Source organism: Sycon ciliatum, chromosome 1, assembly GCF_964019385.1.
Source record: "Sycon ciliatum chromosome 1, ocSycCili1.1, whole genome shotgun sequence".
Taxonomy (NCBI): domain Eukaryota; kingdom Metazoa; phylum Porifera; class Calcarea; order Leucosolenida; family Sycettidae; genus Sycon; species Sycon ciliatum.
The window spans coordinates 2,375,402-2,403,148 of record NC_088643.1 but is presented as its reverse complement, the minus strand read 5'-3'; the positions used below and the strand labels follow the sequence as shown (position 1 = coordinate 2,403,148).

Sequence of the window (27,747 nt, the reverse complement as noted above, 5' to 3'; positions counted from 1 at the left end):
GCTGCAAGTCACCAAGCGACACAAGCCTTCCATTATTCATTCCCGCCAGGTCTCCCGACAGCTTCGTGACAACTGTGACACGTGGGCGTCCTCGCCAGGTCTTCTCATCGTGCGTGAAATATGCCGCCATTGCCAATGATGCTGGGGTGTCCTCTGGCAAGCGGAGAATGTGACCAAAGAGTTGCCACCGCAGACGCTTGAGAATGTTGGTGATTGGCTCAGCTTTGCACCTGGCGTACAAAGAGACATTCGTCATCTTCTGAGGCCAACTAATGCCAAGGAGTGATCGCAGTTGCTGACGGTGGAAGGAATCGAGACTCTGCTCCAAAGCCACCGTCAAGCCCCATGTTCCGCCGTTGTAGGTCAGTACTGGTATGACAAACGCCTGATAGAGCCTCAGGCGCAGCTTCGCACTAATAAGCTCTCGTCGACACCATACAACAAAGAGTGACCTGAAAGCTGCTGTTGCGAGCTGCTTCCTTCTGATCACGTCTTGTTCATCACCCAGAAGTGACCCAAGCTTAAGTGTCTTTCTCCAGATTTCCGCTAGACGATCCCCTTCTCTGCGTAGTGTTGTTTGCTCAGTTTTCTCTTCGTTCACTTTGAGATTCCATTCTCTGAGGACCTCAGTTATGCTCGGGCTGATACTGTCCAACCATGTCCGTGAGCTGCTCAGAAAATCCGTATCATCTGCATAGATAACTTCCCCAGGCAAGAGATCATCAGCTGGCGGCCTGGGAGGTAACGTGGCCCTGAGATCACGTAGGGCTGATTCCAAGTAAATGACAAAAAGAACTGGAGATAGGCAGTCGCCCTGTGGGGTGCCGATCGTGGTCTCAAACTCCGATGACTGCTGCTTACACGCGAGCACAGATAGGCTTGTATTGGAAAGAAGCACTCGGATAAGTCGGACTTCATCCTCCTTCACGATGCCATTGACCACCGTGAGCAGCATCTCTCTCGATATTGTGTCGAATGCCTTGCTCATATCTATTCCGTGTATCTCGATGGTGGCATGGTACTTCTGGGTGATAGCGGCTAGCCAGCGATGCGTCCAGACTGCATCAGCCGTGGATCTGCCAGGACGGAAGCCACTATGGGATGCACTCAGATAGCTGTCCACTGCTGGCTGGATACGTCGCAGTGTAAGGAGAGAAAGGGCCTTTCTGGTTGAATTCAGCAGCACAATGGGCCTAAGATTTCCGGGAGGTCCCTTCTTTTTGTTAGGCTTCGGCAGGGGTATTAATGTGCCTTGTCCGAGTTCAATTGGATGATGCGTCTCAAACATGCAATTCAGGCATTGAGCCAGCGCTTGGGCCAGCGTCTCACCTCCGTACTTCAAACATTCTGCATTAACCCCATCGGGTCCACAGGCTCTGTTGTTGTTGAGTTTCTTGATGCACGAATACATTTCATGAGCTGTAATTGGGGTTTGAAGAGGTCGGGTATGAAGTGTGAATAATACTTAATAGTAAAAAATAAATAAAAAAGCACGCAGAGAAGAGTAAATGACGTGGTGTGTGGACGGGAAAAGTCAGACAGAGCATTCATTGCAAGGTGTAGGGGATGGAGGCAAGCTTAAATTTCTGGGCAGCCTTGATCTCCCTTACACTCCTTGGGAGAGCCTTCCCGGCCAAGGCTGCCTGAAAGGCCAGGCGAGATCTGCCGGCTTCTGACTGTGCCGAGGGGACAGTGAGGCCCCTGGAAACCTGGTGCCGGGTGGTGCTGCCAGCTGATGGTGAGAATAGGTCCTGGAGGACACTGCTGGCTTTCCCATTGACACAGTGGCTCCACAGCTACCTGGCGGATAGACGTATCCAGGCCGTTGTGAGCGGAAAAACCTGCAATACTTGCCAGGCTGCCAATTTCAGCAAGTCACCACTTGAAGGGACAGTATCTGCGCAAGACTCGCTGTTTGCACAAAGTGGATTGGAATATGTTTACATGTGACCTGGAGAAGACGCTAACTACCTGTGACTCTGTCTGTGTGGATGTGCTTGCGTCGTCACTCACTGCGGGAATCCAAACCACTCTAGACAAACATGCTCCACTTCGGGAACGGCGCCGCAAATCTCGACGTCTTTGCCCCTGGATTACAGATGAGTTAGTGGCAAGTGAACGGAACCGAGCGCATCGTCTCTGGCTCCGAGACAAAACCGATCAGAACCTTCAAGAAGCACACCGATTGGCTCGCTCCAAAGCACGGAAGTTGGACAGGAGTCAGCGCAACTTGTACTTCACTAAGAGATGTGATACATCAGATCAACGGCAACTTTGGGCTGTCATGAACGATGTCACAGGCCGACAGAAGACACGGAAAGAACCTGAAGCGCCGCTTGAGTCACTCAGTAAATTGTTTGGAGACATTGTGCATGACCCTATGCGGCCACCTGAGCTGCATATACCACATGGTCCAGCCTCTGCATCTAGCTTCTCAACATTTCAGCCGGTAAGCGTGTCTGATGTTGCACAATGCTTGCAAACTGTGAGTCCTCACAAAGCATCTGGGAGTAACAACATTCCTGGAATTGTACTGCAGCAGTGTTCAGACGTCCTGGCACCTCCATTTACCACCCTAGTCAATGCATACTTGCCAGTGTGTTTTAAAACATCACACATTAGTCCACTGTTCAAGAGTGGCGATGCAACATCCCCTACTAACTATAGGCCAGTGTCATTGCTCCCTATTCTGTCCCGGATTTTGGAGTTCTTTGCAAAGAAGCAGCTCACAGCATACCTCACGCAACTTAGCATATTACCTAGCAGTCAGTTTGCCTACAGGAAAATGCACTCTACCGAAGATGCATTAGTTCTAGCCGCCAACCGTTGGCTGCTGGCCAAACAAGAGCGAAAATACACAGGTATTGTGATGGTTGACATGTCAAAAGCGTTTGACCGTGTCCAACATCAACGTCTGATTGATAAACTATTCACCCTGAGAGTCAATGGCAGAGTATTGTTATGGTTGGCTAGCTATCTGTCTGGTCGTACTCAGCGTGTCAAGGTGTGTGAGGCTCTCTCTGATGCAGTCCCATGCTCAAGAGGTGTGCCCCAAGGCAGTGTTCTTGGGCCGCTTCTCTTTGTCCTTTATACGAGTGACATTTCCGACGTCATACCTTGCTACAAGCGAGGGCCCCTGGTTCGAGTCCTGGTGGTGACAGTCAATTTTTTCTTCAGACTTTTCCCGTTTGTCTCTTTCCCTCAAACTAGTGAAGATCATACCTTGCACTGTTGTTAATCAGGAGTTCGCGGACGACATCATCCTAGATTATTCTGATTCAGATCTGGACACTGTTTTCAAGGCGTCGACTACGGCTGTGACACGTCTGTCTGACTGGCTCTCCGAAATTGGGCTTCTGCTGAATACGAGCAAAACCCAAGTCATGGTAATTCAACCTCGGGGACTCACTGGGGACATACCAGTCGTGAAATGTAAGGATCAAGCCTTAACTGTTACCTCCACTGCCAAATACCTTGGCGTAACCATTGATGACCAGCTATCCTGGCAGCCACATGTCTCCAGTGTTGTGCAGAAGGCGTCAGTCGCCATCAGCCAGCTATGGCGCCATGGGCGATCTCTGCCCATAAGAGCCCGCAGACTTTGGTACATTGGCATTGTGCAAGCACGACTAACGTACGCATCCAATGCATTCTTCCCGTCGCTGACCCAGCAGCTACAGAGTCGTTTAATCAAATCCAGCAAATCCGGAATTCGTGCAATTTTCCGACTCTCCAGCCGTGCATCCACAGCCTCCCTCCTCGAGCGCTTATCTATTCGATCCCTAACTCCCATTTTTAACTACAAGGTTTTGTTTTTGTTTTCCGTTGCCTACATGATCTTGCAAGTCCTCTTTTCTGCACCTACTTTCAGTTGATGGCTAATACAGGCCAAGCTTGGAGCTGGAGGACGACGACAACGAGCCCCAGACCCTGGACATCATTGCTGACGACAGCTGGCAATTAGTTGCACAGGAACCCCCCAGGGCCAAGAAAACAGTAATCTTTGTGGGCAACCTATGTAACCGTTTGAAGGTATTCTTGGAAAAGACAATGCTTGCTCAAGGCAACACAACTGATATAGGGCACTTCGTGCCCTAAGGTGATAACGCGAGTGCTGACAGGATTGAGAAAGGTGCAAGATACAGAGCTAGAGGGCAGATAAGGTTAGCGCTAACAGGGAACTGTTACACCATCCCTCCCTCCTAAGCGAGGCACAGGTGCCTCCAGGGAGTCGAGGAATATGTGGAAAGGGAATAATCATATGAAATCGTGTCAACCCAACAACGCTCATCTAATTGAAGCACCGTGCAAGGTAACCAAGGACAGTCAGGCGAGTGAAGATAGCGGAAATGGGGAAAATCTAAAACAGGAGGGGAATGGATGGCTTAACACAACAAGGATCAAGTGGGAATTCTCAAGGTACACGTGCAATTGAATTTGAGCGAGTAACATTTCGCGGTAACCATAGTGTCACTAACATGCCCTGGACGCCCTGTAACGCCTCAGAGCAACTATCGGCCTACCGGCCTCGTCCAGCAAGTTCCCTTCTGGCTCCCAGGTGGCTTCGTCGTCTGGGTACCCTTGCCACTCGACAAGGTACTGAGTCTGATGCCTTCGCTGGCGATCGTCAAGAATCTTCTCCACCATGTATCTGGTCTGACCGTGCAAGTCAATGAAGGGTGGCGGAGGTGGCTGCTGCCTGGCGGGAATAGTATTCTGCTCATACCGGCGCAGAGCAGTGACATTGAAGACAGGGTGGCACCGAATAGCGCTGGGTAGATCCAGCTGATAGGCGTTGGGTCCGATCTTCTTGATGATTGGGTAGGGCCCGAACCACTTAGGGCGTAGCTTCTGTGAAGGCTGATCCCGGGCTTCTGCGGTTGTTAGGAAATCCTTGTACACCAGCACCATGTCGCCAACCTTCAGGTTGCTGGGCACCCTTCCCCTGTCTGTCTGCCTACTGAGCTTGTCTAGCCTGAGCGGCAATCATGGCGTCCTTTGCCAACTTGACGGCATCCGCCCGATCCTGGATCCAGTCTGGGGCACTCCCTCCTCCCCTCCGTGCCAGGAAATCTGGTGGGGACTTGGGATTAAGTCCATAACTTAGATAAAACGGCGTGTTAGAAGTGAAAGACTGATATGAACTATTAATTGCAAATTCGCAAAGAGGCAGAAGCTTGTCCCAATTATCTTGTTTGTGGTTAACAAACGCTCTAAGCACATCCTCAATTACTCTATTCATTCTCTCAGTCTGCCCATCGGTCTGTGGGTGATTGGCAGTACTAAACGACAAGGTGGTACCTAATTGATGAAACAATTCCCGGAAAAATTCAGAAGTAAATCTTAGGTCCCGATCACAAACAATAGTGGAACTCAAACCGTGTAATCTAAACACATTCTGGAGATACAAATCAGCAGAACCCTTAGCGTCAATTTTGGAAGTCGTGGGGACTAAATGGACACATTTTGTAAGCCGGTCAACAAATGTATATATTGCATCAAAGCCCTGAGGGGTCTGGGATAAGCCAACGATAAAGTCCATGGAAATATCTTTCCAGGGGGTGTCTGGTACTGGGAGCGATTGCAGCAAACCGGATCTGGGCAACCCACCCTTAGTGCGCTGACATATACCGCAAGATTTAACAAATTTCTTCACGTCAAGGCCCATCTTCGGCCAATAGAAGAATTGACGAAGCCGGAAATATGTACGATCCCGTCCCTGATGGCCTGCCGTAACACAGTCGTGGTACTCCTGCAGGAGCTGAAGCCTTACTGCACACTTGGGTACACACAAGCGATTGTTTGGGGCTGCACGGAGGTATAGGTACCTGGACTCTTCATCCCAATAGTACCGCTCGGGCACGCTAAGGAGCCGCCGATCTTCGATGGCAAGCCCTCGCAGTTCAAGGAGTGGGCTTTCTCCATTGAGCTGGCGATTCGGTCACTGGGAATCACCGACTCATCGGTGATGGTGGATTACGCAGCGGGCTTCCTGAGCGGCAACGCCAAGCTATGGCTCATCGCATCGTTGGATACGGGTGTGGAGTTCTCGACGTGGCCAGCGCTGCGTGAAGCCCTCGCCAAGGTGTACGGTCCGTTGCATCATCAAGAGCGGGTGCGACTGGATCTCTTCGCTGTCAGGCAGCACTCAAGCTTGGAGAGCTATGTCACCGAGTTCTCACGCCTAAGCCTACAAGTGCCTGGGATCGACGAGCTGACCCGAGGACTGCTGTTCGTAAATGGACTGCACCCATCTGTCAAGACCCGAGTGCTGCGAGAGCACCCCACTGATCTGAGCCAAGCGATCAGGTCAGCGCAAACGGCGGACCAACAGCCGAACCCGATTCAGCACCGAAGTACGACCCCAAAGGCTAACACCGGAGGAGAGGCGTCACCTGAGTCTGCAGGGTGGATGCTTCGCTTGTCGGAAGCCAGGTCACCTAGCTCGGGATTGTCCCAGCAATCAACACCCAAACGCTGGTCGCCAGTGAAGAATGGCGTGCGCTCGCTGGCGACCAAGCGGAAAGCACCCAACGGTTACCCGGTTGACATACGCAACCGTTACAGCGTACTAGAGCTGGAAGAACCGACGCTGCAAGCGGATTCGGAAGATGTTGCCGAGCAGGAATCCCATGTCAGCAACGTTGATCTCGCAGTACAGGACACGGAGCTTCCTTTGGAGCATGACCTTCTCCGTGTTGAGGGCAGGATCAACTGCCGCCGGGCAACTATGCTTATTGACTCGGGATCGACGCACGACTTCATATGGGAAGCTTTCGTGCAAAGAAACGGCCTTGTTACGGAGAGCAAGGACGAAACACTGAAGGTAACCCTGGCTGATGGCTCATCGACATCATCGGGACTGCAGAGGACCGGTCCGGTAAAGGTTATCGTGAAAGACTTCAGCGACACCCAATCTTTCACAGTCTTTCCGTTGAGCCGCTATGATGCTAGCCTGGGCAAGCCATGGCTGACCAGGCACAATCCGGATATCAACTTTCAGACCAAAGAAGTCAAACTGAACGGAGAGCCGCTCGTTGCTAAACCCCCTTCCGGCCAAAATAGTGATACGGAGCATCAGGAGTCGCCGCCGATTGAGAGCATGCTCATATCTGGTTCCCAGCCTCGCCGTGAGTTGAGGAAAGGCGCACAGGGAATCCTGGCGTGGGTCAACGCTACTGACGACGAGGAGGAGGACAGCAAGCCATCAGCCGCCAGACAACACCCAGATCATCAAGAGAAGCTGGCTAACCTTCTGCGGCGGTACTCGGACATCTTTCCAGACGACTTGCCGACCGAGCTTCCGCCAGAGAGGGATGTCGACCATGAGATTGTGACTGAGGAGGGTGCCGTTCCTCCATCACGGGCTGCCTACCGTCTCCCCAAACCCGAGATGGACGAATTGCAAGCCCAGCTCACGGAACTCCTCCGCAAGGGCTTCATCGAACCCAGTAAGTCACCATACGGTGCCCCAGTCTTTTTCGTTACAAAGTCTGATGGCTCATTGCGCATGGTTTGTGATTGGCGGAATTTGAACAAGATCACCATCAAAAACAAAGCTTGCCTCCCAAACATTGATGACCTGTTTGATACCATTCAAGGTAGCTCATACTTCAGTAAGCTGGATTTACGCTCGGGATACAATTGTTAGCTGCTCCCGACTAATTATGCCCCTCACACCGGAACACAGGGGTTTATATGATTGGATAGTTTATAGAAGTATTCGATAAGAGTGTAGACAGAAGGAGTACAGGACAACGACAACTCAAGACTAGACTAGAACAGAACAGAACCTGGAGCATGCGCTCTTCTATGTGAGTGGCTCATTGCCAAGGGGAACGAGCGGGAAATACGAATGGTGAGTATTCAGGTCGTAGCATACATACACCTATTACACAATCAGCTTAGGATCCGCCAGGAAGATGTGCCTAAGACGGCTATCAATACTCCCTTCGGTCATTTCCAGTTCCGGGTCATGGGCTTTGGATTAACTAACGCCCCTGCCACGTTTCAGTCACTGATGAACAGTATTCTCCAACCCTACTTACGGCGGTTTTTGGTAGTGTTTCTGGATGATATTCTTATCTTCAGCAAATCCTGGCAAGATCATCTTGAACATTTCCAGACAGTTCTTGAGACGCTCTGGAAAAATAGGCTATTCTGTAAGCAGTCGAAATGTGAGTTTGGTGTCAAGGATGTTCTGTTTCTAGGGCATCGCATCGACGGTGAATGTATCGCTCCAGATCCAAAGAAGCTTAAAGCAGTGAGGGAATGGCAGCCACCGACGACAGTTACGGAAGTGAGACAGTTTCTTGGTTTTGCGAACTTGACACCAAATTCACATTTCGACTGCTTACAGAATAGCCTATTTTTCCGGAGCGTCTCAAGAACTGTCTGGAAATGTTCAAGACGATCCTGCCAGGATTTGCTGAAGATAAGAATATCATCCACGCTGGAGCATTGCTGTGGAACAGTTTGCCTAGAGAGGTGCGCACCGTATCCAGATTGCAAGATTTTAAGCTAGCCTGCCTTCCTTGTGTATGCCTGAAATAGGTTGTGTTTCGTCAGGCTTTGACATGTTCCTTTCTTCTCAGTATTCTCGCTCGCATAGTACTCCACTTCTATGATAATATTGCCTATGTTGTTGCTCATTAGGATTTTGGCAAATTCTATCCTTCGCTTTCATATAACTGGGCCAGGAACCCGTTTGAACTTGCGAAGTAAAATAAAATCAATCAATCAATCAATCCAGAAACACTACCACAAACCGCCGTAAGTACGGTTGGAGAATACTGTTCATCAGTGACTGAAACGTGGCAGGGGCGTTAATTAATCCAAAGCCCATGACCCGGAACTGGAAATGACCGAAGGGAGTATTGATAGCCGTCTTAGGTACATCTTCCTGACGGATCCTAAGCTGATTGTATCCCGAGCGTAAATCCAGCTTACTGAAGTATGAGCTACCTTGAATGGTATCAAACAGGTCATCAATGTTTGGGAGGCAAGCTTTGTTTTTGATGGTGATCCTGTTCAAATTCCGCCAATCACAAACCATGCGCAATGAGCCATCAGACGTTGTAACGAAAAAGACTGGGGCACCGTATGGTGACTTACTGGGTTCGATGAAGCCCTTGCGGAGGAGTTCCGTGAGCTGGGCTTGCAATTCGTCCATCTCGGGTTTGGGGAGACGGTAGGCAGCCCGTGATGGAGGAACGGCACCCTCCTCAGTCACAATCTCATGGTCGACATCCCTCTCTGGCGGAAGCTCGGTCGGCAAGTCGTCTGGAAAGATGTCCGAGTACCGCCGCAGAAGGTTAGCCAGCTTCTCTTGATGATCTGGGTGTTGTCTGGCGGCTGATGGCTTGCTGTCCTCCTCCTCGTCGTCAGTAGCGTTGACCCACGCCAGGATTCCCTGCGCGCCTTTCCTCAACTCGCGGCGAGGCTGGGAACCAGATATGAGCATGCTCTCAATTGGCGGCGACTCCTGATCCTCCGTATCACTATTTTGGCCGGAAGGGGGTTTAGCAACGAGCGGCTCTCCGTTCAGCTTGACTTCTTTGGTCTGAAAGTTGATATCCGGATTTTGCCTGGTCAGCCATGGCTTGCCCAGGATAGCATCATAGCGACTCAACGGAAAGACTGTGAAAGATTGGGTGTCGCTGAAGTCTTTCACGATAACCTTTACCGGACCGGTCCTCTGCAGTCCCGATGATGTCGATGAGCCATCAGCCAGGGTTACCTTCAGTGTTTCGTCCTTGCTCTCCGTAACAAGGCCGTTTCTTTGCACGAAAGCTTCCCATATGAAGTCGTGCGTCGATCCCGAGTCAATAAGCATAATTGCCTGGCGGCCGTTGATCCTGCCCTCAACACGGAGAAGGTCATGCTCCAAAGGAAGCTCCGTGTCCTGTACTGCGAGATCAACGTTGCTGACATGGGATTCCTGTTCGGCAACGCTGTAACGGTTGCGTATGTCAATCGGGTAACCGTTGGGTGCTTTCCGCTTGGTCGCCAGCGAGCGCACGCCATTCTTCACTGGCGACCAGCGTTTGGGTGTTGATTGCTGGGACAATCCCGAGCTAGGTGACCTGGCTTCCGACAAGCGAAGCATCCACCCTGCCGACTCAGGTGACGCCTCTCCTCCGGTGTTAGCCTTTGGGGTCGTACGGGCTGACTTCGATGCTGAATCGGGTTCGGCTGTTGGTCCGCCGTTTGCGCTGACCTGATCGCTTGGCTCAGATCAGTGGGGTGCTCTCGCAACACCCGGGTCTTGACAGATGGGTGCAGTCCATTTATGAACAGCAGTCCTCGGGTCAGCTCGTCGATCTCAACCACTTGTAGGCTTAGGCGTGAGAACTCGGTGACATAGCTCTCCAAGCTTGAGTGCTGCCTGACAGCGAAGAGATCCAGTCGCACCCGCTCTTGATGATGCAACGGACCGTACACCTTGGCGAGGGCTTCACGCAGCGCTGGCCACGTCGAGAACTCCACACCCGTATCCAACGATGCGATGAGCCATAGCTTGGCGTTGCCGCTCAGGAAGCCCGCTGCATAATCCACCATCACCGATGAGTCGGTGATTCCCAGTGACCGAATCGCCAGCTCAATGGAGAAAGCCCACTCCTTGAACTGCGAGGGCTTGCCATCGAAGATCGGCGGCTCCTTAGCGTGCCGAGGCTTCCCGGACGAATGAGCGGGCGGCACAGGGAGCGGTTGTTGTCGGTTGCTCAGACGGGCGCTGACTTGGCGACTGGCTTCACGGACCTCGCTGGCCAACCTGAATAGCAACACAGAAAGAACAAGGATCGCCACGACAATGGCGAGCTCCAAGAACACCATGGTAACCATCCTCTGCTACCAGTGTAACCGTTTGAAGGTATTCTTGGAAAAGACAATGCTTGCTCAAGGCAACACAACTGATATAGGGCACTTCGTGCCCTAAGGTGATAACGCGAGTGCTGACAGGATTGAGAAAGGTGCAAGATACAGAGCTAGAGGGCAGATAAGGTTAGCGCTAACAGGGAACTGTTACAACCTAGGTACAAACTGCTCTGAAGAGAGCATCAAAACTTTCGTGAAGGGGCGCGCTGAGGCAGTGGGATCAACGGCCAGTGTTCACAACAGCAGCATCCACACAACGCAGACGGGAAAGGTTTCAGCTTAGGATTTGTATAGATGCCACAGACCTGATCCTTGTGACAACTCCGGACTTCTGGCCAAGGCCTCTATACGCCCGGCCATGGGAGTACCGAGACCGCCCGAAGCCCAATCGACAACACCCTGGCGGCGCTGCGAGAGGTGACCCTACACTGGATGGTGCTGACAGCGCTGACAGCGACAGCACGGCATCTGCTGGCACCCCGCAATGATCAGTGGAGCTCCGCCGCTCCCCTGGCTGGTGACCAATGCATTTGGCCTCACCAACAAGCTGGGAGAGCTGCAGCATGCACTGCTCAACGATAACGTCGACATAGCGGTTATCACAGAAACGAAGTTCTCGGCCCAGACCATAGCCTCTGAGACAATATTTCCAGGATACTCGCCTCCCATCCGACGTGACCGGGATGCATTTGGTGGCGGCATTGCTGTATGGGTGAAGTCCGGCCTCCCAGTGGTGCACCTCGACCAGATTCCCACTGATGACCACGAAGTTCTCTGGCTCGCCGTGAGTCTTTCTACGCAACAATCTGTTGTTATCGGTGCCTTGTATCGGCCTGGATCCTGTGCGGACAACGACACCTGTCTGATTGAGTATCTTGGACCTGCACTAGACGTGGCCCGCACTCACGGCACTCACATAGTGCTAGCTGAGGATTTTAATGTCCATCACGAGACTTGGCTCTGCAGCAGCAAAACAACTGTAGCTGGAGAGGCCTTGGAAGAATTGTGTGCTGAGCATCAACTCCACCAGCATGTCTTGCAGCCGACTAGGGGTCTGAACACCCTGGACCTCATCCTCTCCAACATGCCCGTTCCTATCGACACCACTGTCAAAGCGCCACTTGGTCGCTCTGACCATGGGATTGTTCTTGCCGACTTTTACCTCACCCCTGATGCTGAGCAAGCTACCTCCAGGACTGTCTGGCGCTACAATCAGGCAGACTGGGGGCACCTGCGGGCCTTCTATCGCACTACTGACTGGTCCACCATTGTGACTGACGACCCTGAAGAGTCCTGCAGGAAGCTAAGTGACGTCATCTCCAGTGGCATGCAGAAATTTATCCCCGCCAAGCAGCTTGTTACCCGCCCAGCAGACCCCAAATGGTGGACTCCTGAGTGCTCCACAGCACTGAACACTAAAGACAAGGCATGGAAGGCCTGGAGACACAATATTTTCAGCAAAGCCCACAAGGCTTGCTTCATGCGCTCAGTAGAAGATGCTATCCTCGCGAATGTGAGAGCTCGCACATCCTGGGAACTGAGAGTTCGTCGGAAACTGTCACGCGGAGGCCTGAAAGACAAGCAATGGTGGTCGGTGCTCAAATCTGCTGCTGGCGCCAGTCATGGCTCGTCTATAACATGCTTGGTAGATGACGCTGGTCACCAACTCCGTATGAATGCTGCCAAAGCGAACTGCCTTGGTCGCTACTTCGCCAATAAATGTAGCCTTGGAGATGATGACTTGGGCCCGGGGGATCTCCCTCATGTTCGCCAACCCGGGGTCACCCCACTTAGCCGCATCCACTTCCGCCTGCAATCAGTGAAACGCCTCCTGAACCAGCTCGACGTTGGCAAGGCGTCCGGTCCGGACAACATCCCTGCCCGAGTGCTCAAAGAGTGCTCCCATGAATTTGCATCGCCTCTCACGTCTCTCTTCGCTCCGTGCTTCCGTAAGGGTGTCCAGCCAGAGGCCTGGAAGAGTGCTCGAGTTGTGCCAGTCTACAAGAAGGGCAGCCTATCCAACCCTAAGAATTACCGCCCAGTCTCCCTCCTCCCCATCATCTCCAAAGTGATGGAGCGTATTGTGAATTGTCAAATTGTGAATCACCTTGAAAAACATCATCTCTTGTCAACCAAGCAGTACGGATTTCGCAGTGGCCTTGGAGCAGCTGACCTACTAGCAGTGCTTGGGCATAATTGGTCGCTGGCAGCTGGTTCTGGTGGCTGTGCCCACGTCCTGGCTGTCGACATTGCTGATGCGTTTGACCGCGTGTCGCACCCCGGCGTCCTACACAAAGCGGCCACTCTCGGTATTGGCGGTAGCCTGCTGCAGTGGCTACGGGACTATTTGTGGAATCGCACACTAAGCGCAATCGTCAATGGACAGGAATCTGCTCAATTCCAGATTAAAGCTGGCGTACCCCAAGGCAGCATCCTGGGACCCACCTTATTCTTGATGTATGTCAACGATGCTGAGACCTGTCTTTCCTCATCAACGCGAACGGGTGTGTACGCAGATGACACCACGCTGTACACCATCATACGATCCAGCGATGACTCTGCTGGCAGTATTGCAGACATGCAATCTAGCCTGGATCGAATGAGTAGCTGGGGAGAACAATGGCGAGTTCGCTTTGAGCCGACAAAGTCGCAGCTGCTGCATATTGGCCACCACCGCAACCCCTGGCCACTCCTAGACCTAACATTCGGAGCCCATGATATCCCCTGCGGGGACGAGCTGAAGCTCCTGGGAGTGACCTTCGACAGCAAACTCACCTTCAGACGCCACCTCCGCAATGTTTCTCTTCGTGCTGTAGCCCGACGAGGATTTCTGCGTCGAGCATCAAGTTTCCTTGGTCGTGAAGGACGCTTGACAACGTACAGAGGCTTCGTACGCCCTGTACTCGAATACGCACCATTGACATGGATGGGCGCAGGCAACTCTCACCTGCAAAGACTCGACCGAGTACAGCGGAAGGCCCTTGCTATCATTGGTCCTGACGCCTTGCTGCAGAGCCTAGCTGCCCGCCGCTAAGTGTACGCTCTCACATACATGTACAAGCTAATGTGCCTTCAAGACCATCCAGATCTCTCTGCGCTCGTGCCGCCTCGCCAGGAAGCTAGCCTCGTCCCGCGGACAAGGTCGCAGCTCCGTGTCCGCCACCAGCATCAGCTACAAGCAGTGCTCCTCCCTACGGCCCCCAACTTTCTCCAGCGTTCGTTCACATATGGTGTAGTGGATGAATGGAACAGGCTTCCGCAAGACATGTTTCCGGATCCTATGCCCCAGTTGAAGTCTCTCCAATCCTTCAAGACGAAGGTCCATCGCCACTTGCGTCAAAAGTATTGGCTCTGGGCTACGGACTCCTTGTGAGGCTATGCCACCCGTCAATGAGCATCTACCCTCGTCCATCATCTCTTTCTTGTTTTATTTTTATCTCTCTTCTCATCTCTTTCTTGTTTTATTTCTCTTCTCATCTCTTTCTTGTTGTATTTTATTTATTTCTCTCTCTCTCTATCTATCTATCTCTCTCTCTCTCTCGCTATCTATCTATCTATCTATCTATCTATCTATCTCCCCCTCTCTCTCTCTCTCTCCCTCTCCCCCTCTCTCTCTCTTTCTCTTTCTCACTTGATCTCCCTCCCTCCCTAGCTGCATTCCTATCGATGCCTGGTCGTAGGCTATGATTCCGAGACCTCCGGTCGGTTGAGCCTCGCCAACCACATCGGCACATCGCCCCTACTCCCCTTTGTCTTGTTGTCCAGTGTCATTTCAGTTGTCCTCTTCCCCTGATTATTAGTAGGGCTGTGTTTTTTAGTAAAAAATAAATAAATAAAAAATAAAGCATCCCGGGATGATCACCGTATTACTCGAGGACAGGAACAGCGGCTACTGCAAGTGCCTTTCCTTCCTGGACCTTCCGGTCGTCAGTCATTGACATTTGTGAGAAGCACTCTTTGGAATGCCCTTCCCAGCGATTTTCGCCTCCAAAGTGCGGCGCTTGCCTTTAAACTGGCTCTGAACAGAATTAATTTTGTAACCACCTTGCTCGGCATCCCTACACATTACTGCATGTTTTCTCTGTGTTTTCTTCAATGCATGCTTACACATACACACACCCATTTGAACTATATACAAACATGGTGCTTTGGAACTATCATATTATAATTCTTTTTAATATTTCCTTCTCTCATAATATTATATTCGTTCTTAGCAGGGACCGGAGGTTTTCCTCTGGTGAGAAGGCAGAATTGCCTGTGCTCTAAACGAATTCAAATAAAAGAAACAAACAAAAACATACAAACCTCACCTAAATTCCGAATCAGCTCAGGTGTGCCACAAGGGAGCATACTGGGCCCCACTCTGTTCCTCCTGTATGTCAAAGACATGGAGGCCACCTCCCAGCCACAACCCAGCTCGCCATATATGCAGATGACACCACGCTTTATCAGTGCATCCCGTCCCTGACCGCTCTCCCTGTTGGCCTAGCGCAGCTCCAGACTGCTGTGGATGCCTTAGCTGAATGGGGCTAGAGCTGGAAGATCGCATTCGAGCCGACAAAGTCGCAAGTCTTGACAATTTCGCATCACCGTCAACCCTGGCCGATTCCTCCAGCCACTTTCAATGGGGTGGCCATAGAGGAAGTGGAGGAGCTGAAGTTGCTCGGAGTGCTCTTTCATCGGAGCCTCTCCTTTCGCTCCCACATTCGACAAGTTGCAGTCCGTGGTCACCGACGTCTTGGCTTCATAAGGAAGGCCCTGCCCATTCCCGACAGCAAGGCCAAGTATGCCGTGTATCGCGGCTTCGTCCGCCCAGTACTTGAGTACTGTCCACTTTCATGGTTGGGTGCGTCCCAGTCTACCCTGAACCAGCTGGACCGGGTACAGCACCGAGCCCTAAAGCTCATCGGCCCAGGGTCATACCTCCCAAGCCTCACTGTTCGGCGTCAAGTCGCAGCACTCACATTCCTGTACAAGCTGCATTGGATCGACGGTCTCCAAATCTTGACCACCATGACACCACCGAGGGCAGTTGCTAACCAGCACCGGCGCTCCACTCGCCACCAGCAAGAGAACCAGCACCAGCACCAACTAGCACCGACACTGCCCGCCGGAGCCCGTAATAGTGCTCTCCGATCATTCCCCCATGCCACGATCCAAGACTGGAATCGTCTCCCATCTGCCCTGCTACGCAACCTTCCCACGCAGAAGGGAATGCAGGCATTCAAGGAAGGCACCTACAAGTCTCTCCGCAGCCGAGACTGGCGCTCAGCCACAGATGCCCTCTGAACACTCCCTGAACACCCTCTCTGCTTGCACTCTGGCTCCCCCCTTTTTAATTTTTTGATTTTTTACTATATAGGCGTCGAGGCGACAATAGTTTTAGAATTGCGATCAACAGAACGAGCTGAACCGACATTTCACAAAGGCTTTTATTGTATTCAAAAAACGAGTGGATACGAAGGCAGTGAAGAACATGGAAGAAAGAAAAAATGTGATATTGAGAAAATGATGAACAAAAAATCGTACTTCGAACTAGGTTTCGCACAACACTCATCAGGAAGCTACGTTGTACTAATGAAAAACAATCCAGAAAGATACTAATAAAGAGAAATGGAGTGAGAAGAAACAACACCTATGAAAATGATAATCCTAGCACTAAGGTAATAACAGGAAAAACTGCGAAAGCACTCTAGGAACTTGTAAAGACTACTAGTATACTGTGACACAAGATATGACACCATGGCCAACCAGGGCCAAACAGATAGAACAAGCTGCTACTAGAACAATTATTATTATTATTATAGGCTTTTCCACTAGAACAATTTCAAACGAATAATGCTGTCCTTTTGGACACACAGATTAGGCTTATGAATACGTTGACAAACAGCTTCTAACACACTCAACTGCAACTTATAACCATGACGAGCACGGCACAAAACAGAAAATGAAGAATCAGAATACACCTTGCAGCAATCAGGACGAGATACAAGATGCTTATACACTGATGACTTCCTACTAGAAAACACACGCTCGCACCCACTCTTACTCACACAATCATTCTCGCTCTCACACTCACCGGACTCACTGGCCGAAGGCTCCTCAACGACGTCCTGCCTTGGAGCAATCAGGTCCCGTATCCTCCCATCCCTTGTCTCACGCTCCTGTTGTGCATTCCGTTGGCTCTGTACTTCCGTACTGAAATAGGTCATGGTGTAATTCGCAGTTGTTCTTCTGGGTCTCGTTGATATTGAGGTAGGTATTGTTGTCGTCTCTGCCGGTGATGCAGCAAGCGATGATGACGCAAACGTGTCTGCATGCAACACACGTGGCGTCGCCAAAGCCACATCCACCTCCGCTGGTGGAGGGAGTGACTTGGTCAGGGCCGTTCCGTTTTCACCAAAAACGGATACCCAGGCGACATGTTGGCAAAACTGTTGTCTACAGCCTCCACGCCGAAACATGAATTGATAGGGCCTGCTCGCTGTCCTGTCTTTTTTTGTGCTTACCATGGAAGGGCAAGAAGTCTGACAATGTGAGTCGTGAAGTTCGTGCGATCATCAAACAAACCTACTATGCGGTACACTTCATACCCGTCTACACAACGATGCGTTCGTTCACGGTGTTGAAGGACGTCCTACCAACCCATCATTTAAGTCATGTAATCTACAGCTTTGAATGCCGGAATTGTGCTAGCCGGTATGTTGGTAGGACTGTTCAGCACCTGAGCGAACGCATCAAGCAACACACTCCTTTACACATTATCCCACGTAGCGCACAACTGGAGCGTCCCACGCGGGGAAGACCCCGTAAACAACCACTGCCTCCGCCAACACAGGACCTAGCGTCCCACTCGGCAAGTCCACTATTGGCTCCCGTGGCCATGACCAAGTCACTCCCTCCACCAGCGGAGGTGGATGTGGCTTTGGCGACATATCTTGTGTCACAGTATACTAGTAGTTTTTACAAGTTCCTTAAAGGGGAAGTTAAGGCAAAAATTAAAATTTCACCAGTTGTAGTCTTCGGGGTGCTGAGTCGAATGGTCTTGGTCCGAGAAAGCTGAGACGCTCCCTTCCTACTTGAATCCCAATCGAACTCGCGCACTTCCACCGAAACTGGGTGACTGCGCCCTACTAGATGGGGATTTGTATGCAAAATGTCACTAAAAGGGCCATTTCGTTCTTATAAAAGCACGGATGACCGCGATTGGCCCATATGTTATAGTCTTTTGGTCGCTGAGTCGACTGGTTTTGGTCCGAAAAGGCTGCGATGCAGCGTTCACCCCTAATTCCCAATCGAACATGGTCGAACAAGCGGTCACGTGCTCCTGCGTACACCAGTCACCTGGTCACCGTGCCTGCAGGGTACAACTTACAGCCTGTTTTGACCTTTTTTGGGTGCAGTCCTGTCACTCGAGTTGAACCTTGGTGTGAAAGTTGTCGCCTGCTGGCGTGGTGACCAGGTGATTTTGGCACCCAGGAGCACGTGACCGCTTCTTCAACCATGTTCGATTGGGAATAAAGGAGGAACGCTGCATCGCAGCCTTTTCGGACCAAAACCAGTCGACTCAGCGTCCAAAAGAGTACAACATATGGGCCAATGGCGGTCATCCGTGCTTTTATAAGAACGAAATGGCGCTTTTAGTGACATTTTGCATACAAATCCCCATCTCGTAGGGCGCAGTCACCCAGTTTCGGTGGAAGTGCGCGAGTTCGATTGGGATTCAAGTAGGAAGGGAGCGTCTCAGCTTTCTCGGACCAAGACCATTCGACTCAGCACCCCGAAGACTACAACTGGTGAAATTTTAATTTTTGCCTTAACTTCCCCTTTAAGTGCTTTCGCAGTTTTTCCTGTTATTACCTTAGTTCTAGGAATATCATTTTCATAGGTGTTGTTTCTTCTCACTCCATTTCTCTTTATTAGTATCTTTCTGGATTGTTTTTCATTAGTACAACGTAGCTTCCTGAGGAGTGTTGTGCGAAAACTAGTTCGAAGTACGATTTTTTGTTCATCATTTTCTCCATATCACATTTTTTCTTTCTTCCATGTTCTTCACTGCCTTCGTATCCACTCGTTTTTTGAATACAATAAAAGCCTTTGTGAAATGTCGGTTCAGCTCGTTCTGTTGATCGAAATTTTTTACTATTATTATTTTTTTTATTTCCCGTTTGTCTCTTTCCCTCAAACTAGTGAAGATTTTATGACTTGGGGCTCCTCGCGTGCTAGAGTGTACGTGAAGTGTGTGGGTACAGTGAGGGCTGCGTCCCACCCGCCTGTGTGGATTTACAAGAAGTGTGAGTTACGAAGTCTGAAGAAGATGTTGAACAGTCTCTGCTGGGATGACGACTACACCATAGCTCAGTGGTTAGAGCATCGCTAGCTACAAGCGAGGGTCCCTGGTTCGAGTCCTGGTGGTGACAGTCAATTTTTGTCTTCAGACTTTTCCCGTTTGTCTCTTTCCCTCAAACTAGTGAACATTTTATGACTTAGGGCTCCCCGCGTGCTAGAGTGTACGTGAAGTGTGTGGGTACAGTGAGGGCTGCGTCCCACCCGCCTGTGTGGATTCACAAGAAGTGTGAGTTACGAAGTCTGAAGAAGATGTTGAACAGTCTCTGCTGGGATGACGACTACACCATAGCTCAGTGGTTAGAGCATCGCTAGCTACAAGCGAGGGTCCCTGGTTCGAGTCCTGGTGGTGACAGTCAATTTTTGTCTTCAGACTTTTCCCGTTTGTCTCTTTCCCTCAAACTAGTGAAGATTTTATGACTTAGGGCTCCCCGCGTGCTAGAGTGTACGTGAAGTGTGTGGGTACAGTGAGGGCTGCGTCCCACTCGCCTGTGTGGATTCACAGGAAGTGTGAGTTACGAAGTCTGAAGAAGATGTTAAACAGTCTCTGCTGGGATGACGACTTCACCATAGCTCAGTGGTCAGAGCATCGCTAGCTACAAGCGAGTGTCCCTGGTTCGAGTCCTGGTGGTGACAGTAAATTTTGTCTTCAGACTTTTCCCGTTTGTCTCTTTCCCTCAAACTAGTGAAGATGTTTTATTATTATTTTTCTTCCTCTATGACATGTATCATCTTTCCGTTTTTCCTTCCTCTATAAATGTACCCCCTCCCCTCCCCCTGTGCCTACTCCTCCCCAGTTTTTGGTGCACAGAAGTGTCGCTGAAGCCGAGACCTCAGGTCGGCGGAGATACTCCAGTTTCACCACCACAGTTGCGTCTGCAACCACCTCTATCATGCCGTATTCTGTTCTCGAGGTTCGTGGTTTCTCGTAAAGAAAAACAAAAACAGCGCCACACCAGGACGAGCCGCTTCTGGGCGTAGCACTCGCGAACTCTGTACAGGGATATCCGTTCGAGCAGAGCCTGGGCCGAGGTGTGAGGCGGCAAGCCGTATACCGCTCTCGCCGCTCGGTTCTGCAGGACATTTTTTACATGAAGGCGATCAAGCTGCGAAACCTTGAGGGAGGAAGAGAAGGCGTTAGACATATATAGGAGGTCAGGCATGATGACTGAGCTCACATACTGGATGCGACTGCTGAGGCTCAGACATCTGCGGGACCGCCACAGCGCTCCAATCTTCTGCACAACTTTCTTCGCCATCGCGTCAACATGGGGGTCCCACTTCACAGCGGCGTCAAGGGTCAAGCCGAGGTACCTTGCTGTTGGGCTCAGGGGAAGCTCTGTCTGGTTGCAGCGGACAGCGACATGCTGACCCGCATTGCGTTGTGGTACAATTGACAGGACCTGGCTCTTCTTGTCATTTAGAAGTAGATGTCGATGCTTGAGCCAGTCAGCGACGTTGGTGACGGCCCCTGATAGGCAGGCTGATGTGGCTAGCATTGTTTTTTTGTGGCAGTACACGGCAATGTCATCGGCAAATTGCAGAGATGGAGCAGGATGGGCTATGGCAGAGACATCACGGGTGGGTGTACATGCTAAACAGGATCGGTACTAGGACCGAGCCCTGAGGTACACCAGATGAGCACTTAGCAGCAACACTGTAGGTGGGGCCAATGCGCACTTGCTGGGTTCGATCGCTTAAGTACCTGCAGAACCAGCGAAGGGAGGCATTGTCCAGGCCGAGATCGAATAGGTCTCGGACCAGTTGGCTGTGATTGACCTTGTCAAAGGCTTTTGACATGTCGATTAGGCAGACGCCTGTGGTGAACTTGTCGTTCCGGGCCTTTAATATGGCATCTGTTGCTGCAACTAGGGCGTCCTCTGTGGAGTGCTCACGGCGGAAGGCAAACTGCGTCGGTGGTAGGGCACATGATCGCTCCAGATGTGCAACAAGTTGCTTCTGGACTATCTTCTCGAGTAGTTTGGATACGATCGGCAGGAGCGACACAGGACGATAATTTGCAGCTACCGATGGATCGCCAGCTTTGAAGAGAGGGCTTATTACAGCATGTTTGAAAGCCAGAGGGACTTCACCATGCCTCAGCGATGAGCTGAAGAGCACAGAAAGCGATGGAGCCAACAGGTCAGCGCAAGCACGTAGCAGACACCCAGGAATCCCCAAGTGTCGCTCTCAAATACAGATCACTAGTCATTGAATTCCAGTGGTATTGTAGTCCTCTGTGCATATCATGTGAGGGTCAGCAACCGTTTAATCGGCTAATATCATGACTTTTTCACTGCGGCCCATCACTGGACCATCAGGGCAGAGATCACATGTACTTTCGTTTGGCGCGTCATTTCCACAGGCCGAGAATGGGTGTTGGGAATTTTGACGCGAAAAATTATGTCAAGTATTGTGAAAGTGATCTACAGCCCGATGCCGAACATGGGGGCGGTCGCAATAAGCATTAACTGCTAGAAATCGAGCAGATGCAACTGGAGAGTCATGCCCACTGCGCGGAGAGTGTCAAGCCAAGGAGATCGTGTATAAAGCCACTGCCGAATCTAGCAGCAAGAACTGTAGGGAGGTGGTTGGCGTTTTGGGGTTTGAAGTACGGTCCTGAAATACCAATGTATATATTGCTGCTCTCTTTTTGTAGTAAGCTCAGTAGTCTTTTCATGACTCATGTAGGGAGGTGGTTGGCGTTTGGGGGTTTGAAGGGCGGTTCTGAGATACCAATGTATGAGTCATAAAAAGACTACTGAGCTCACTACAAAAGAGACACGTATCATGGAGAGCTGAAGAACAAAGGAAAGCCACTACACCTCACATCGAGTTCCTGGCGAAAAAATTGGCCGCGACCACTGGACAGCTTGGAGGCATGGCCGGGCCTTGTCACTGAAAGCACGCCGAATAGGGTATGTCTATGATACTATCTCATCTCTGTTACGCCTCTAATTGCTTCTTTCTTGCGCTTTCACGGTCTCTGCTAAATTACCTTGTAAAACTGCATAAGTCTGGTATTCGTGCTGTGTTTCAGGCTCCCCGCCGGACTGCAACAGCTCCCTTGCTTGCTTAGTTATCCGTGCCATCACTTCACCAAGTCCTTTTACAGAAGCTGCTTGTATTTGGTTTCCGGTATATACACGGATCTGCAAGCTCTCTTTCTCAAGATTATTTTGTAGTACTTGCCAAGCCTCACATGCCACTTGCCGATCGTATAGTCACCCGTGGGCAGCTGCATTATTTACTTCGCATCCCGTTCCTACCCAATCCTGCTGGGAGGTGTTCTATCCAATTTCTGGGCAGCACCACATGAAACTCTCTACCCGATGCTACCCGCTCTCTACCAAACCTTGTTCATTTCAAAAATCTCTTTCAGATCTTGATCTCACTTCACTCCATTAGCTATTGACACACTATTACGTCCCCTGTCCATCATCTACATGTATATTATCTACATGTACAACCACAACACACATAAAATACACTGCTGCATGGTATTTCTTATAACTGGTCTGCTGAAAGTCATGGCATTTTATTACTTCCCATACTGTTCATATTTTTGGTTGATAAATATGGTGGTAAAGAGACACCTGGCAATATGGCGGTAAACACACGCCTGCCCACACACGCTCTCTAAGCTTCAAAGTTCTAGCACAGAGCTCTCCTTCTCACCACCACCACCATCAGTTCGCGCCTGGCGCCTAGTCGATGCATGGTTGGCGGTATCCGACATAGCCTGAAATAATAAAAAAACAAACAAACAAACAAACAAACAAACATAGCAGGCTGGTACATCAAGTAGCGCATGGCACATAGAAGATGACACAGCAACGACATAGCTCGATTGCGACGTACGTTTCGTCCCCGCTGGACTCATCAGGCAATCTTCTTCTTGGATGTCTCCATACGGAGCTTGACTCGGGAGAATGAAGTTGAAGACACCACTGCAGCTGTACTTATGGTTGATAAATATGGTGTTCATATATGGTGTTCATATTTATTTATTTATTTATTTATTTCTGCACCTCGTGGCATGTCAAGACAGCCAATTGAATTGAGGAGAGGGTGAGACCAACCACGGAAGAAGAGAAAAAAAGAAAATTAAGAGCACGTACACAAAGTGGGAAGGGATTAGCAACTTACAAAGCAATGGGATGCTCAGCGAGCTATGCAGCGGAAGTGGTGACTGTGACTTTGTTTACTGGGAGATACTGAAGTGCTGTCTGACGAGGGTACGGAATTTGGGCATATCTGGAGCTTGTCTAACACTGGGAGGCAGTTGGAGCCACGTGGAGTAGGAGGAAAAGAAAGGGGAATTTATGAATAGGGTAGACCTAGCTAGGGGGAGACGAACGCAGCTTCGGGTGGTGCCACCTGAATTGAACCAATTAAGGGACTGTAAATGAGCAGGGTGCTGGTCAAGGAAAATTGAATGCGCCAGGGTGCACTTGGAAGCATCAAGGTAATGTTGCAGAGTGATAGTGGATATTTTGATCATATTAATCTATTTTTATTTTTCATCATAGCCTAGGAGCTGTGGCATCATTTATGATCCACAGCAAGAAGGCAGCAATACCTGTAGCTATGGTGAAGTAAAATAAAGGTAACAATACTAACATAACATAACATAACAACTGCCACATGGAACAGTCACTGACGCCATATGAAAATTTAATGGCATAGACCAACAGTATAGACTAGTGCCTCACTGGCGTCTCCCCCCCTCTCCCCCCCCCTCTCTCTCCCCCCTCTCCCCCCTCTCTCCCCCCCCCCTCTCCCCCCTCTCCCCCCTCTCCCCCCTCTCCTCACTACATGTTTTCTCTCATTCTGCTTCCCTCACGACTGGGTATTCCTCCTCCTCATGAATCATGATACTACACTATGGCGCGCTTTATCTGCGTAGACGACCAGACCTTTAAGGTCGGCAGAGCAGCCTTGCCCCGCCACCACCTCTCGTGCCTATTCGGGAATACAGTGGACTTTCCCATTTAAAAACAAATTATTATTATTGTGTATGGAATACAACCCAACAGTACGCTTGTACGTGAAATATAAACCGGCATACGAAGCGAGGCGAAACCGAGGTTTGTATGATGGTTTATCACTCTCTTATTATTGACCCCCACAGAAACTTGTGATTTCTAAGCGGTCAAATATCAACATTATATTGACCGCTTATATTGACCACTTATTATTGACCACTTAAGGGGGCTCAACCCCGAAGAGGGAGCAAAAAATATTATGGTAAATCGATCTGAACTGTGTGTTTTCAGATGGCCAGACACCTAGAGAACTGGTCTGGGCTATTTCAAGGATAGGTTTATTATGTGGTTCCCCAGCTATGGGGGTGTTATTGTACCTATGTTTTTCGGCAAAAATTCAATGATTTCTCACTAAAGGCGTAAAATTCCAGTTGGTAATGCTTCAAAAATCCTGAAAGTGGGTATGGAGGGGCCTACAATACTGTCTCCTTTGGAAAATGTCCACAACATATGACCAGACCACTGTGAGAGGCCAAGGTAGCCCAGAATGTGATTTGGCAAAACGCGTATTTCAGCAGACCGATCTTTAGACTTGTTTGAATAGTGGAGAATCGAGACAATAACATGGTCCATTTTATGGTCATTATCTGCTCTTCAAGGCCATAGGAAGGCTCTACAAAAATAGATTTTTATGTCCACCATCTCGTTTCTCCGTGAGAAACAAAATTTGTGACGGATTTTGCATATTCAACTTGAAAGTCAGATTCAGCATTGTTGACAAAATGAGTGTATCGACTTCATTCAAGCTTCACTTTGACTATGTAGGGCGAGAAGCATTTGCTATAGACCAATCCCAGACAATACCCCATGCAACAGTCACAACTGAATTGTGTTATTCACATCTTTGTTGTATATTGTGAGTATGTACATACATTTTCTAGGGTACCCTGTAAGAAGGCCTTAGCCTAGGCCTGTGGGGATTGCCCTATCAAAAATTTGATAATAATAATAATACTATAATGTACATACATACATACATACATGCATGGGTATATCAATGTACAAAACAACGGATTATAAGTATAACGCTTTCAATGAGCAACTTGAGTTGCTTGGTTACTGCTGGATGCGATGGCTAGCAGCCACTGTTGGTATTGTGAGTTCGCGCCTCCAGTGTGCAGCACAACGTGAATGTTTGAGCAGATAACTGCAGCATCATCACGAGTGGTAGAAAGTGGGGACGATGCTGCACCTCCTGCAGCTGCTGGAGTACTTGTGCGGTCTGGAGCAGTGTGTAAAATAGGGGTGTTGGTGTTGGGTCTTCCAGATGCTAGATGATGTGTTATGCGTTTTGCAATAGCAGAACTCGTTGTGACTAGCACACGCCCATCGCCACCCGGTTCGTGCAATAATCCAAGGATGCCAGTTCCCTGATTCCTCTCAAATGCCAACACCAGATGATTGTACCTGTAGGCATGATATATAACGTTGTTGTTGTTGTTGTTGTTGTTGAAGTAGACTTCTACAAACACCCATGGTGCAGCGAAACTCCCACTCCAGCTTGTTTGCTGAGACTGTGACAGAAGCCTGACTAGTGCTGCAATGTGTACTGCTGTGATTCATGATTTCAGTTGACATTCCTTGCCTTGCCTTGCCTGGGTAATATTGCAGTTCTTCACAACATGCATAACACAATTTTATGCTGCATTTACAGTCTAGGTCAAGGCCGAGCTCATGAAAATGTGGCAACTTGACCATGCATAATATTACGTGTCTGTGACTGTCTCTGCTCAAGTTGTTCTACAAGGCATATTGCCAATATTTCAATATTCATTTTTATAATATTATACAGATTCCTGTCATAGTTCAATGATACAAGCACAGCCATACTACCTTGAACCCACAGCCTTCTCCTGAGAAACACAGGCACATGTCAGAACTCACCCAGTGCAGCCTTAGAGTTCATAGGATCCATGCTTTCCACTCCATCCAGCATGAGACTCAGATGTCTGACCAAATTCTCCTGCCCACACATAGAACACTTCACTGGCATGTCCCTATGCTGTTTATATATACTGGCTGTTCCAGACCACACTCATTACTCACAGAGATCAAGTCCCTACTTGCAGACACTACACTCTGACTCCACTATCTCCAGGTACTGCAGGTACAAGACCAGTTTTTCTCTCACAGTCGTCAGTAACATTTTTATCTGGCGACTGGAAAAGAAAAAATAGATATCGTTCCAAGTGCCACTCAAGTGGATGCACTTGAACTTGAGAGAAGCATGTCACTTACCTGCGTTCTGAGACTGGTACATGTATCACTGGTAGCTGGGCTCTGGACAATCTTGCAGGTTTACTTGTCTTCACTGGCAGGCGAGACTGAGAAAAGGGCATATCTGAGCTGGAAGTTAGAACTACACGACCTGAAGAAGCTTGACCTGAAGAAGATTGAACACGCTTTGTTCCTGAGCGCCCACGAAAACGGCCGTGCCTATTGATAACTACAAGTACTTGACGCGAAACTCCATCGATCGCCGACATCCAGCAAACCAAATGGAAAACACAAAACGTTCAAACTGTTCAAGGACTGCAGTTTCTTTGAATTCTCGCAAAATAAACTTTTGAACACGACTATTTCTCGCAAAAAAACTTTCTCCAGCCGCGGACAAAATGTTTTCAAACGCGAAATTTTGCATAAAATCATGCCCAGATTTCGATGCGCGCGCAGAAGTACTGAGCCCCCTTAAGGGGGCTCAGTACTTCTGCGCGCGCATCGAAATCTGGGCATGATTTTATGCAAAATTTCGCGTTTGAAAACATTTTGTCCGCGGCTGGAGAAAGTCTTTTTGCGAGAAATAGTCGTGTTCAAAAGTTTATTTTGCGAGAAATCAAAGAAACTGCAGTCCTTGAACAGTTTGAACGTTTTGTATTTTCCATTTCGGTTTGCTGGATGTCGGCGATGGAGCTTCGTGTCAAGTACTTGTAGTTATCAATAGGCACGGCCGTTTTCGTGGGTGCTCAGGAACAAAGCGTGTTCAATCTTCTTCAGCTTCTTCAGGTCGTGTAGTTCTAACTAGTTACTTCTAGCTCAGATATGACCTTTTCTCAGTCTCGCCTGCCAGTGAAGACAAGACAGTAAACCCGCAAGATTGTCCAGAGCCCAGCTACCAGTGATACATGTACCAGTCTCAGAGCGCAGGTAAGTGACATGCATCTCTCAAGTTCAAGTGCATCCACTTGAGTGGCACTTGGAACGATATCTATTTTTTCTTTTCCAGTCGCCAGATAAAAATGTTACTGACGACTGCGAGAGAAAAAACTGGTCTTGTCCCTGCAGTACATGGGGATAGTGGAGTCAGGGTGTAGTGTCTGCAAGTAGAGACTTGATCTCTGTGACTGTGAGTAATGAGTGTGGTCTGGAACAGCCAGTAGGAACAGCACAGCGACATGCCAGTGAAGTGTTCTACAAATGTGTGGGCAGGAGAATTTGGTCAGACATCTCATGCTGGATGGAGTGGAAAGCATAGATC

General features: G+C 49.7%; 1 long non-coding RNA gene across 1 annotated transcript in view; it reads right to left on the bottom strand.

Annotated features, from left to right (window-relative positions):
• The window catches only part of LOC135809921 (uncharacterized), a 120,518-nt gene extending 93,581 nt beyond the window's left edge, over nt 1–26,937 (bottom strand). Inside the window, exons 1-2 of the long non-coding RNA XR_010552254.1 lie at nt 26,511–26,937; nt 24,430–25,679 (exon numbers count right to left, since the gene is read on the bottom strand). This is a non-coding gene — a long non-coding RNA (uncharacterized LOC135809921). The remainder of the gene's footprint in view (nt 1–24,429; nt 25,680–26,510) is intronic.
• Nucleotides 26,938–27,747: the final 810 nt, after the last annotated feature.